The sequence below is a fragment of the Parasteatoda tepidariorum genome, chromosome 6 (assembly GCF_982258835.1).
Source record: "Parasteatoda tepidariorum strain Cologne lab strain chromosome 6, Ptep-v5.0, whole genome shotgun sequence".
Taxonomy (NCBI): Eukaryota; Metazoa; Arthropoda; class Arachnida; order Araneae; family Theridiidae; genus Parasteatoda; species Parasteatoda tepidariorum.
Genome location: NC_141760.1, coordinates 47913946 through 47928727, shown reverse-complemented (window position 1 = coordinate 47928727; position 14782 = coordinate 47913946). Strand labels below are relative to the sequence as shown.

The following is a 14782-nucleotide window of genomic DNA, read 5'->3' as shown; positions in this document are numbered from 1 at the left end:
GAGGGGGTAAAAATGAAAAATCCCTGTTAAGGGATCGTAGATTTTGTTGACTTACAAATTTTGAAAATGCCATCTCTCAAAAAAATGGGCGATATTTATAGGAGTTTCATAGATATAAGGAACCCGTAAGAGGAAGTGAAGGTCCTATCTTCCCGGTGGCAACGAAAAATGGGTTACTTTTTTCAATCATCGTGGCGACTTTTTCTATCTGTTAAATCGCCACATCGCCAGTGTTCGTGTGCTTTGTTGTGATGTCTTGTTAATTTCACGTGTTGAAATTTTACTGCATGGGATCGATATCTAATCTGTTGTGGTAAGTAAAAATTATTAATAAATATATTTTTGGTATTTATTTTTAGCTAATTAAATGTGAAAACATTGCATAAATGTTTATATATTACGTTCTATAAAGCGTAAACACCATTCTCGTGTTATTTTCCAATGAGAATGAATTTTATAATGCATTCATAACTCCACTCTTTTAGAAAATTATTTTTATGTGCTTAGCATTAATTGATTGAGTGGTTATTGTTTAAAAAAATTGCAAAATAATTTTTACAGAGGGAAATTTCTGATAACCTAAAAATGTTTTCATATTGGAATATTTATTCTACCGAATGTTTTGATCATTAAAAATGTTTTAGTAAAATCTGCGATAATATAGCAAAAATGAGCTTGCATAAATTTTAGGAAATTATATAGTCTGTTATTTATGCACAATAGTAAATGAACTTATTTAGAGATAAATGCTTGTGTTTTGTGCTGTTTGTCATTAGAATTTAGGAACGATACTAAATTTTACGTTACGAATAGTTTATAATATGGAGTATTAATATATGAAGGTTGTATTTAGCTATATTAAGAAAAAGTGGTGATTAAAGTTAAGAGTATTTTAGATCTACAATTCATCTTTATATATTTCTAAATTTCCTAGTAACTATCATAGGAATTGTATGCCTTGCATTCAAAATTGATAGATGAGATTAATGTATTTAAAATAAATAAGTTAACTCTAAGAAAGAGTAACAACATATTGTGATTTTTTGTCAATGTGAGAAATTTATCTCTTTTGACGTTGTAATTTTTTAATACAAGTATTGTTGATGTTACTTTTTTTTCTCTAGTGGTTCATGATTCATATATAGGAATGACTGGAAGCATGTCTGTGTACCACATACAGTTGGCTGATCGTGGAGAAGATAAACTTGGTGAACCAATAGCTAGAGAACTGCCTATTTAGAAAGTTTATTAACCTTTCTATATAGATGTTTTTAAAATGGTTTTCTTTTTATTGTTTTTTCCAAGTTCAGTATAACAGCTAAAGCTCACCTGCAAACTTGGCTAGATATTAATTACTTTCTAGGGTAAGTCATTCATTAACATTTTCAAGTACTTATAAGTTTAAGAATGTTCTAAAAAGCTTATTACTACATTAGCTATATTATGTACCTCTTACTGCAATTAGTATTGCATTGATATGACATCAATAAAAGTTAAGTGACATTTTTACAGACTCCCGAAACTGGTAAGTTCCCATTTTTGGGTAAAACATTGCAGTTTTATCAAAATATTTTTAGTTTAATTTTGATCTTTAAAGATATGAAAGTTTTCTGTAATTCATATATTATAATATTTATATTGCCGATTATTTGTAATTTGGCCTTTATATGGATATGTAAATAAACATTTGGAGTTTTCATTATTCTCCATTTAGTTGTGTGCATATAATCATATCATGAAATGTAATCCAAAGTTCTGATTCTCGTATTTATACAAAATTTAATCTGCTGTTTGGGAGTAATGTTAAGGTTATTGTTTCTAATTTATAAAAATTTAAGTATTGTTTTTAAAATTGTACATGATTAAATGATCAAGTTATTGATGATAATTTAAGTTCTTTAACTCTTTTAATGCACATTCCATGTATTGTTGTAAAATGAGTAAACATATCACATAGAATTTCAAGTATATTGTCAATTTTAACTGGAAAATATTGCACTTTTTCTATTTTGATAACTAGAAAAATCTCTAAAATTCCTTTTGTGTAAAATATGTAGTACATTCTGTGACAATTATCATAAAATGTATATTGTTTCGTAAAATATACTGGATTTTTTCCTATCCCTGTCGTTCCAACGCAATTTTTCAGAGGAGAGTTTCGACAATTTGAAATATAGTTATTAAGGTTTATACTTATGCATATGAAACTTTTTTTTTTTTTGTATGCTGGAAATTTATTTAAAGAAGAAAATCTATGCAATGAAATTCTATAAACCACATTAACTTTTAATATCTTTCTATTTTTAAGTCTACTCTACTTGGTTAAGCAAACTAATGTTGATAAATTTATTGTGTTATATTAGTTGTTATATGTTCTTGAAAGTTTAAAAAAAAAAGTTTTTTTCTGTAATGCTTAAGCACATATTTATGTGTCTAACTATTTGAATCTTAAAATTATATTATGCATTTTATGGCTTGTCTTTCTCAGATTAATATTACTGTCATGCTTAGTTGGTAAGTTTAAACATGTGTCCAATGTTCTGTATGACACAAAATTCTATAAAATGCAAAGACACATGTTTTAAATGTGTTTTTAAGATATTGTTTTAATAAACTTTGAAAAAGTTACTATTAATCCTATAAATAATATTTTGGAGTTGTGAACACCTAATTAAAATTATTTGTAGGCTTTAAATGAATGGCAAATATTATTCTGAAATTTTGTTTTATTTTCAATTGCACATTATTTGTGAAGAAAAATATATATATATATATATATATTTTTTTTTTTAAAACCCAGACAAAATTTAATAATTTTCTCTTCTAAACTAGATTCTTTAAGCATGTATAATATAACGTTAAAAATTAATAAAATAGATTTTCGTATAGAATTATTGGGTGAATTATGTTAAACTTCCATTTTTAAATTAGATGTTTATTGTAAATGACAGTTTCTTGGATTGGGTAGATTTACATAATCAGTTTTTTCTAGCCTGACAAGAGCTTACCAATCCTGGTACTATTTGAATGTAATGTTTGAAGAAGCTACCACTAAGTAATAATTTTTAAAACCGTTCTATCAAGGAAAGAATCCTTATGTGCAAAATTCTTATTTATATTTGTTATTTGTATCTAAAACTATTGTTTGTATGGTTATTAATACATTTATTTAAGAATATGCATTTAGGTGAAGTGTATTTCAGTTGTGATATCTGTCTGCTGAAATTTCAGAAAAATGAGAAACTGTGCAACTATTTTATTAAGTAAAGTTTTAAATTGTTCACATAACCAGTAGTAATTTTGACTTCTTTCATTTATTATAGCTTCGTACTTAAAAACAATTTATTGAAGTAAAAATTCATACTCAATGCACCTACAAGATGTTGATTACAGTATCTTTGTACAATAAATAAATAAAATTAGTAAAGATATTTGTTGTTGTTTTTTTTTGTTGTAAATAATGCTTAAAATATTTAATTAAAAAAATCTGTTGAGATATGTTTTGAGTTATCACTTTTGAAATTTGAAAACAGTGTGTAAATATCAATTTGCAATATCTACCAACTTAAAATTCTACACTTTTAAATTTTATTGCAATTTTTCAGATAAACTTTCTGTCCTATCTTCCTTAATATTAGTGCATTTTTTAAACGTTTGATCTTCAGGTAATGAAATAGTTTGGGAAATTCTATACAAAATGCAATCAGATCCATTAAAATGGAACAATTGCTCAGCAATAACTCTACTTGGAACAATTTCTCTGCTTCTGAGAAATTAGCATCTTGAACACTTTTCAGAAGAATACAAAATACATATTAAAAATAAGCATAATATACTCAGAAAATAAAGGTTTTACTTTTTTTTAAGGTACATTTCAATAAAATTATTTTTTCTCTTGTGAGATAATGGATGCGGAATTTTTTAAAATAGCCTAGAAATAAATGAAATATTTTAAGTACTTTGTATGCAATTTTTCTTTAATTTATTAAAATTAATTATGACGTTCTAAAATAAATTTAGGAAACCTTTACAAGTTCAGACCATATACATATATACAGCTGATTTTTATAACCATTTGAGTGTAAAAGGGGGTCTTTAAATCTTGTTTTTAATTTATAATTTTAGAATTGTTTTCAAAAATAAAGACAGAATTAACATTAGCGGTCGCAGATTAATTTTCAAACAAGGAAGAAAATAAGCTTCTTGAATGATGAATCATCATTGAGGAAAGCAGGATTAAATTTAAACCTGATATATTTCAAACATTTGCCTTTCACATCCTCCCGGTTTTCTTTAGCAATCTACCAGGTTTTATTGTTTTAAAATTACAAATGAATGATTTTTCAGATTTTCATAACATTTCTGCGTTAGTTTCGTTGAACTTTACTTAGCAACGCATGTATGTGTTTTCATTTAATTTTGCGCATCCTCAAAAAGTATATTAAAAACTGTGGTAACGGAGCTTCTTATATATGAGCTTATCAAAATATGTGATAGCATATATATAAAAACTTTAGATCTAATATTTAAGTACGAATACAAAGAGTTTGAAAATTTTGTTAAATATTCTTCCCCAAATTTGTGAAACAAATAAATTTTCTAAAAATGTTACTATTCCGTTCTCACCTGATGCGTGTAGAAGATTCGCATCATAATGTATATTTGTAATTATTAGATTTAAGATATCAATAAAAACTAAGAAAATAATTATGGATCGCATTTTTCTATCATCCTTTGTATTTTGAAGCATTTTGCAATTTGATCCTCTCGAAATCCGCTGCTTCTCCAAATTATTTTATGGTCTAATAATGTATTTTGGAATACATTCGATGCAAATATGTCAGAAAATTTCACGCGACGTATAAAATTAACCAGTAAGTAAATATAAAAAAGATATTTTGTTTCATATTAACTTTATTTCAACAATGGTTAAAAGATATAATATTAAATGCAGCGGGAACAATTTTTCAAAGAGACATTTTTTTTTTTTAGAAACTAGCTAATTTTAGATAAATAATCTCTTTGCCGAGAACAATCAAAATGTAAAAAAGCTAAATACAGTTTGTTTGTTTTTTTCATTCATAAATTATTTCCGAACAGTTTTAAGAATATAAAGACATTTCATCACATACATTTATTATTTAACCGTGTAATTATTAGATATGGAATGACCTTAAAAGCTAAAAGAATAAAATTGCATAATCTGCCACTTACTATTGTTATGCATTTGACGCAATCCGGCCTTATAAAGTCGAAACGAAATTTTTAAAAGCTATTTGATAATGAAATAAAATAGTTTTCAACACCAGCATTTACTGAAATTAAAAAAAAAAATCGTACGCCATATTTTACATTAATTAGTAGTAAAAGAAGGATACATCGTCTGAAGTGGAAATTATTAGTTAAAAATTCTAAGAACATTCATCATAGTCTATCAAGTTTTATCAAGAAATTAATCCTTGAAACAAATCAGAATGTAAATTTTGAATTCGATAATGCTGTAAGTTATTTAAAATTGTAAAAAAAAAAAAAAAAAAAAAAAAAAATCAGTATTGAACTTTTAATTTTAACAAAGGTGTCTTTAAAAATTATTTCTCTGTATCAGTGGAAAAATAAAGGTAATTAAAAGAAAATTTATCTTTCGTAAATAGCAACTAACTCCAATTATAAACTAAATAAATACAACAGTTGAGAATGATGCATAAATTTTGTAGTATTATTAAATTTAATCTTTTATTTTGCTAAATTACATATGAATTATATAAATTTTTAATTCATAAAAATATCATTTTATGGATTTAAAGAAAGAATTTTAAAAAAAATCGGAAAATTTTTGGGTTATGGCACGTGCTTCCTTAGGTCCCTTTCCTGGGAATTAATGATCCAAAGAAATCAGAAAATAAATTTCGAATTCCAAAACATCCTGCCAGTTTCGTAGATAATTTGAATACTATGAGACAGAATTTATTTATATTACCGTGAATGAAAGAAATTGGTGGTTGTTAACTTCCACCGGTGAATGTTGACAATAACATAATCGCTTTGGTAAATGTCCGAATTATATACTAGCTCTAGTTATGTGCAACTACCCGATATACATTTGCCCGGTATGCCCCATATCAATGTATTTTAGAGGTTCAGTGCCATTGCCCGGTATGTCCTACATCGATGTTTTTTTAAGGTCAAGTGCCACTGCCCAATATGCATTGAATCGGTTCTCCGAACACGGATGTTTCACCCAATCTATCCCACGATATTAAAATAGCGAATAAATAAAATAATATCAACGAATAAAGTAATATCTAATCGGATAAAACAAATATTTCGGACATTCACCAAAGCGACTATGCGATTGTTGGCATTCACCGGTGAAAATCGACATTCCCTTGATTTCAGTCATCCACGGTAACAATTATGCTGATATATATATATATATACGAAAAAAAAGAAAACAATAAAAAAAGAGCATTATTAAAATCTGATAATTTAATTTCAGTCACGGATAGCATGTATGTCATCAAAATCATAAAAGACCAGTTAGTATGCCATAGACTAAATGGGGAAGTAAGGATATTATTTGGGTTACTAGATTTATTTGTTTGACTAATTGGATTATTACTATTTTTCTAATTAATTATGAATCCATTTAAGCTGTGATTATCCTCAACAGTGATTCCTAAGATTTTGATAAAATTCTGACTGAGACATTTATTTGCGACACCAGAACATGAAGTTTTTAATCAGATTGCGACTTCATGTGCCACAAACATTTTTAAAATATATGAGCAGAGTGTTCCGTTTCCTCGTTCTTAATATTAATTGTTTAAATATTTATTAAGAATTTAATCTAAATAGTACGCAATTAATTGCGTACTATTTAGATTAAATTCTCAATAAAATAACCTATAATTATTGGTTAATCTATAATTATAGGTTATTTTATTAAGAATAATTATAGGCTAACCTATAATTATCGGAGACCGATAACTATAGCAAAGAATATAGAGGGGTTCTATAATCAGGGGGGAAGGTGGGCGCACGATGCACCCACTTAAAGCTTGGGGGGGGGATTTTTACACTAAATAAAATTATTGGTTTGGGGGGGGGATTTAGACGAGAGAATTTTTTTCTTTTTAAGTACATAAATAAAAGAAGCAACGTAGCACTATTTCGAACAAGCTAACATGGAAGGGGGAAGTTAGCAAATTATTTTAGGGGGGGATGAATGCGCCCAAGAACTTGGGGGGGGATGGGGGACACTGTCTATAATATTCTTTGATTATTGGTCGCAGGCTAATATGCGGAGAAGCGAGGAAGTAACAAAAAGATAGTTGGAAACTATCGAGTCCCTAAAGAAGAAAAGATGAAAAAACGGCAAAACCAATTTGATTGCCTAATGATTCTTAGATATAGTTCTACCAATCTCCTTTCAATTTTTTTCTGTTTCACCCGAAAATCAAGTATGCTTCGTTATTTACCCCAACTGGGATTCGCTGGTTTTCACAGATAATGTTTCGTTCTCGCTTAAATTTTAATGAATGAAATTTATTTGCAGCCTTTGTCTCTAGTTTCTTTTAAGTACAATTTTAAATATAATTTATTTTCCTTCAGAAGAAGAAGTTAAAAAGCTGAAGCGTCAAAACAACGAATTTTCGAAGAACCATTTTTTTTCAGAAAAGGCTAACATTAACACACACAATATAATTTTTAAAACAATAGTTCAATAGTATCTATAAGAATTAGAAAAATGTTTTTCCCTCCCCCTTTTGTTTAAATTTAAATATCTGAAAACCAACTCATGTATATGTGACCAATGTGTTAATGCATGTAAATAATGCTTCTTCGAAGAAGGTTTAGGGCATTTTCAGCGTGGACGGAAAAGAAAATCTTTGACGTCAAGCTTTGTGCTCTCGAAATAGTGTTCAAGCACAGTAAAATCAACTAAATCAACTTAAACTTGAATTCATTTCGTAATTAAATACTTTTAAAGGTAAGTGTAAAGCAAAATGTCAACATAACATCAAGGAATTTTTTTATACAAATTAAACTATTTTAAAAAAATTATTTTTGTTTCAAGTTTTATGAAAGGAAGAAAAAACATTATTTAAATTGTAAAAGTTTAATTTTCTTCAATACTCTTTTCTATTTTGGAATGATTTGCTGGTCCGAATATAATAGCAATTGTTTCTACACTTTTTGACAATGTCAGTAAATTCTTCTTTTAAAATGTAAAAAATTCTTAAACGACTTATTTTTCCAGGAAATAAAAAAAAAATTCATCCCTCCCAAAATTAAATTTTTTTTTTGTACACTCCTTTCTATTTTCATTTCATTGCTGTAGGGATTTACTAATTCCATCACTAGATGGCAGCTCTGCATTAAAGTACACTCTACTAAAGGCTCTGTTAGTAGTTTAGCATTGTAAAATTAAATTATCAAATTAATTATTAATAAGTAATTAACTAAGTTAATACATATTTCTAAATCGAGTTAAAAGTTTTATTAACTCTAAAAGTAAAAATACAATTTATTGTCCATTTTTTATATTTTATTATATTGTTATATTCGAAATCAGAGCTAGTACAACTAAACACTCAACGAAAAAAAAAAAGGTAGTAAATTTTTTTAAAACGCCAATAATAAGATAAACCACAAAAATAAGGTAACTCTGAAAACTGGTTTTTCGTTGCCATTGAGAAGATAGGACCTTCACTTCCTCTTACGGGTTCCTTATATCTACGGCACTAATATTGATAGAAACAGCAAGAAGTGGAAGTTAAACTTCCTAAAATAGGACTTGAAGTGAATAGACTAACTGCGAAAAATCAAATTACAATTATTCACAAACTGTGATTGCAGCTAACCATTCTCCATGTGTTCACATCAAAGGCTGCCGAAGGTCACAGGCGTGAAGGTCAACAGACAGTGAGGCGTCACAGGAGAGGGGTCAGGGTTCGGTCTAATTTTTAGGTCACGATCCCAACAGAAAAATTGAGATGAAGTGACGCAATGTCACACATAGTATGGTGTAATCAAAGTTTAGAAGGTTTAATTTGCTAACATTAGGTTATTAACAGCGTAAAAGTTTGCGGGATATTGAGGTTCAACGCTCTCCAAAATTCTCTTTATGCATAAAATGCTTTATGATACTTCTCCAAAGCTCTCCCAACCAGAAACATTCTCAATTCAGAACATTCAATCAGAAACATTATCAACAACTTTTTCAGAAACATTCACAACTTGAATATAACTCGGAACAATAAAATAACTAACGCACATTCACGAACATTAAAAGACATTCCTTTACTTAGTTTTACATTTTCATGTTAGTAAAGATGGATATCCACCCTATAAATTTATTACCTGCTTCTTGATAACAGCCCCTATCACTTAGCCTCCATGCGTTACCGCCTTCAAGACCTGGAAATTTTTATTTAAAACTTCCTCCAAAAATCGTTATAAGTGGGAAAATTGTATAACTCTAAACTAATTATAGTATTTTGTAAAGATAAATCAGAGATTTTTCTACCGTAAACTTGACTTTAAACGCGAATGTTCGGTTATAATCCATAGAGCATAACTTGTTCTCAAAACATTAGCTTTAGATAGTCCTCTAAAAAAAAGGAAAAACACCGAATCAATTAAATTTTGTCAAAACAATCTGCCGTATTCTAGCAACACCTCCTAGAAAAGAGAAAGCCACAGCACGGATCAATTTAGTACTTCGACGTGACGAACATAAACTGCGCAGTGGAGGAAAAATAAGAGAGATGCCATTACGTTCTGGCTACTAAGTTGCGCAGTAGGGAAATTCGAAAGATGTCATTAAGTTTGGTCACTACTAAAAGATCAAATTTCCTACTTATGGTAACCCGTGCTGAGGCTTTCTTTCTTCTAGCAGGTAGTGACTCTAGCCACTACGATTGTAACTATTGATTTCACTTGAAATATACCTACACCTACGAAAAGCACGAGTTACCATAAACGAAAAATCCGACCCTTAACTAGTCCGGACGGTATGACATCTTTCCTCACTGCGCAACTTATGTTCATTACGTCGGACTACTAAATTGATCCGAGCGGAGGTCTTCTCCTTTCTAGGTGTTGAATATACATGCACAAAACACTTTAGATTTTAAAGTATTAAATAAAATATAGCTTCAGATTATGAGCATTTCAGAAACTTATAAAATTGGATGCTCTACTCGTTTCGCTCAACCACTCTCATGAATACTTTTACAATCATTTTTAGTTCTTGATTGTAAATTATAGTAGTTTGGATTCTATTGGAATAAAATTCAAACATAACTTCATCCACTACCTTTTTTTCGTAAATTTCTATTAGTATAAAAATTTGTTTTATTTTTTCCAAAGAGACTATTCAGCAATAATGCGAGGAGTTAATTATTAATATTGCTTCAGAATTTTAATTATTCAATACTTTGTATTCATTATAAGTTGATTGAACAGAATTTCATATAAAATTTACCATGTAAGCAAAAATAACTTATTTAATGATAATTGCGACTTATACAACGTTTAACAATTGTAAAACGATAACTAAATATTTTCATTATCAATTAATTAATAAAGGTCTGAAATCTTTAGCTGTCATCACCATGAAACTAGTAAGTTATAGCTAAAGACTTATAACTAAATAATGTTGCCCTTTATTATATCATAAACTTGTTGCATAATATTAACTTACTATGCAAAAGAAAAAGAAAAAAATAGTAACTTGCTTTTGAACTAGGATTTAAGTCTGTACATTAGTTCACATTTAAACAGTACACAAAAAAAGGTATGCAGTTAAAAAAAAATACGTGCAAACCTGTTGTTGGACTTGAACTTAAGCCTCTAGGTTCTGCACAACAGTATAAAAATCATATTTAAACAAAACACAAAAGATATGCAAATAAAATTTTAAAAAATACAAACCTGTTGTCAAACTTGTATTTAAGCCTGTAGGTTCTTTACAATAGTGAGATAATTGCTAGATATAATCAACAGCAGTAGAAATTACTTATATATTGGGAGTAATAAGTTTTCGTCGTTTTCTATCAAAAATTAGCAGTTTATTGTGAAAACACAGTACATTATATTTTATTCAAAGTATTCTCCATTACTTGACACTACTTTTTCCCATCTTTCTGAGAGCAATCGGATACCACGTCGGAAGAACTCTTCATCGTTCGAGGATATCCACGAATCGACCCATTCCTTGGTTTCTTCAAATGATTTAAATTTCTGCTCAGATAGACCATGTACCATTGGGAGGAATAGGTGATAATCTGAAAGAGCAAACACGGCGGGTGGGGTAGGACTTCCCACTGATGTGCTTCCAAATAGCAAGATCAAGTATCATGCAAAATTGAAGTTCAATGTCTCTTGGCTCCAGTTCGTATGGAATCCAACTTCCTTGTTTTGGATCATTCCCAACAATTTTAAACGATATGAAATTGCTTGCTGAGTCACTTGTAATGTAACAGCAAGTTCTTTTTGCGTTTGGGATTAATCTTCTTCCAATTCTTTGTCTTTGTGCAATTTCAACCTTCCACTGCGTTATTTGTCTTCCACGTCAAACACACTGTTTTTAAACTTCTGAAACCACTCACTAAAACTTCTCTCACTTCAATCATCCTCACCATATGCTTCTCCAAGCAATCGATGAACCTCAGCTGCAGATATTTTCAAATTAATCAAAAGTTCCCACAAATGACGCTTATGTGGCACAAAATTTGACATTTTTGCAAGAAAACAATTATGTAATGCTAATGCGGAATCACTGATATTTTAAGGTTATGATCTTACTAGATGAACAAACTTACAGTAAGACGTTTAACACCAGTCGATTTCCACACAACCTTCTTGTAATGCCATCTTGTGACGAACAGCGGGAAATTATTTGTAAACACAATATTTTGAAATTTTATTTTAACTAACGGGATAAATATAGATTACTTATAAGTTGCATATATTACTTATAGGATGCATGGAAAAAACAAAACTCATGAGTAACAAAAATTTTATTCATATACCAGAGGTATAAAAATGGCTAGTATCATACATTTCAGTAAAAGTTATTATAAAAGACAAAACATATAGAATGCACAGAAAGTGTACAATCAATCGATCCAAAGCACATGGTTTTATAAATTAAACTTATTGCCAATTGTTCACTTTATATAGTATCATACAGATTTTGAAATAACAAATTTATAAACTAGAGGAAAATTAAACACACCTAAAGTAAAAAACGAACACGAATATCTAAACATACTTTTAACATAAAATAGTTACTTAAAATTAAATTTTTTAAAAAAAACTTTGATCAGCATTATTAATGAAAGAAAGTATTGTTATTTAAAATCATAATTTTTATCTTATTAGAAACAGCATGAAGCATTTATTTTTTTTAACTAAATAGGAGATCAATCAAAAACAAATAGGGATTTTATATAAAAACATGTATTTCACTATGTTTAATATTTTATATTAGAGAGTAAAATTTTATAATACAAATTAATTTACTTACTGTATGCATAAATAAAATAAATCCCAATTGATTTTAAATGTAACAATTGTTTTCCTCATAAGCTTCGACAACCAAAGAAAAAACTATCAATTACAAAACAAAAAGCTGCCAAAATATTCAGCTTAAGTAGAATTGCATATACGCATAAATAAAAAAGGTAAAGGAAAAAAAATTGGCACACATTCACCACAATATTGCAATAAAAAGAGAAAAAGAAAAAAAATGGCACTAAATATACAGAATAAAAAAAAATTTATCAAAATATATAAATATACACTTATTTACACAAAAATTAAACACAACAGTTGATGTGCAAAATAATTCCTGAGAACTGATGGAAATATAAACAACAAATGCATAGTTAGAGATTCATAAAATAGATATTGAGCATTAATGATTTGAGCATAATTAATTAAACTTGAGCAAGAAAGATGAAGACAAAATTGTTTCAATAATGGAAAAAAACTAATAAAACTAATTACTTAAAAGGAATTAATAAGTAAAACAAAATTATAATAGACGAGCCAATGAAAATTAATTTTTTGAAACCTGGTATTATGAAAACTCAATATTTATGATAAAATTAAATGTATGTAACACAAAAAATTTTCATAATTAAATAATCTTAGAAAATGCAATAAAACCTCAATTATCTGAACCTCTTTCATTCCAATACCAATTTTAAAGATTTTTTTTTTGGAACTTTCAATAACATGTTTTTTTATATGATTTATAAATTAATGTTTTCTTAGTTAGTTAAGTAGATTGCTTCGGTTTTCAAAAGAATATTGTAACTTTCATCCTTTGAATATTAATAGTATAGTTTAGTTTGACCATAATGTGCTTTTCCATCTTCTAGAAGGAAGCGTATTATGTTATGTGTGAAAGAAATATATATATTAGTGTTAATTGAATCAGAAGAAAGTCTTAAAAAGCTTGCAAAGAAAATAAATCAAGGAAATCAAGTAAATGATTCAGAATTAGAAAAAGACAGTTGTCTAAAGTAAGATAGCAAATGTATTTGAAAATAAAATATTGTTATACCAATTTATTATACAAAAAGACATTAAATTAATCGTCACATTAAAATTAAATGTATCCATACCTTTGGGGGTACTGAATTGGATATTGATCATTCTCTGGTTCCGGTCAAAATTAAGATATGTATGGGTATGCAACGTAAAACGGGCTGTGATGTGTGCGACTGAAATTATATTCTTAGAGATAGATGAAGCCACTGAAAAACAAAAAACGCACCCTCTCACATAAATTCACTTGGTTTCCCAAGCAGGCTTGCTGATATTGGCAATAAAGCAATAGAAACAACAACAAAACTAAATTTGAAGACAAACAGCACTATAATAAAATAGATTTTTTAGAATTTATTATTAAAATATATTACCTCAATAATCTTAAGATTTTGATTACCTGAAGTAGGTTCAGTCTAAATGACTTCAAATAATTGAGGTTTCACTTTATATTAAAAACTGCAAAATAATAAAAATAAGAGTTTTTTTTTCCTTTGAAATTTTCACAAAATGCCAGAAGCAATTATAAAATCCTATTTTATAATTGCATTTTAAAGAATAAACTGCAAGATTTTTTATGTTTACAAAAAGAAAAAAAAGTCTTCAAACCAAAACAACTTTGTCTACTTGTAAAAAAAAAAATTAAACCTTGAAATATTTGTAATAACATCATTATTTGTTATAAGTAATTATAATTCGTTATTTGTAGCAAATCATTTCGCATTATTACAATAACAATAAAAGTAAAACTAAACTAAATTCACATTTGAAGGAGTTTAAAAAAAAAAAAAATTTTTTAAGAAGATTTAAATAAATCAAAATAAGCTCAAGTACTGGTAATCAAAGTAAGCTCAAGTACAAAATAAGCCTACAAATATTTAATGTTCACTCATGCAATAATGAAATGATAAAAAAGGAACAATATTGGAATGAAAAACTAGCTTAAAACAGCTCAGTTTAAATGATATAAAAGAAACATGAAAAACATTTTTTAAGCATTGCACAATTATTGCCTCTGGACAAATTCTAAATAGTAATTGTGAAATGTCAACAAATAAAAAAAATTATACCAAAAAAAATAAAAAAAACATATAAAAGACATTACTTTGCAATATTAATAAGTGAAGATTTAAAATGGATTACTAAAAAGTAATAGTACACTATCTAGCTAAAAGTATCAGGATATGCATCTAAAGAAGTCAATTTTTCCAGTAACACT

At 27.9% G+C, this 14782-nt stretch overlaps 1 long non-coding RNA gene across 1 annotated transcript; it reads left to right on the top strand.

Moving 5' to 3' along the window:
- Positions 1-225: 225 nt before the first annotated feature.
- LOC147808017 (uncharacterized) lies at positions 226-1209 on the top strand. The gene is made up of 2 exons (XR_015434619.1): positions 226-313; positions 1125-1209. It is a non-coding gene; the product is annotated as an uncharacterized LOC147808017 (long non-coding RNA).
- Positions 1210-14782: the final 13573 nt, after the last annotated feature.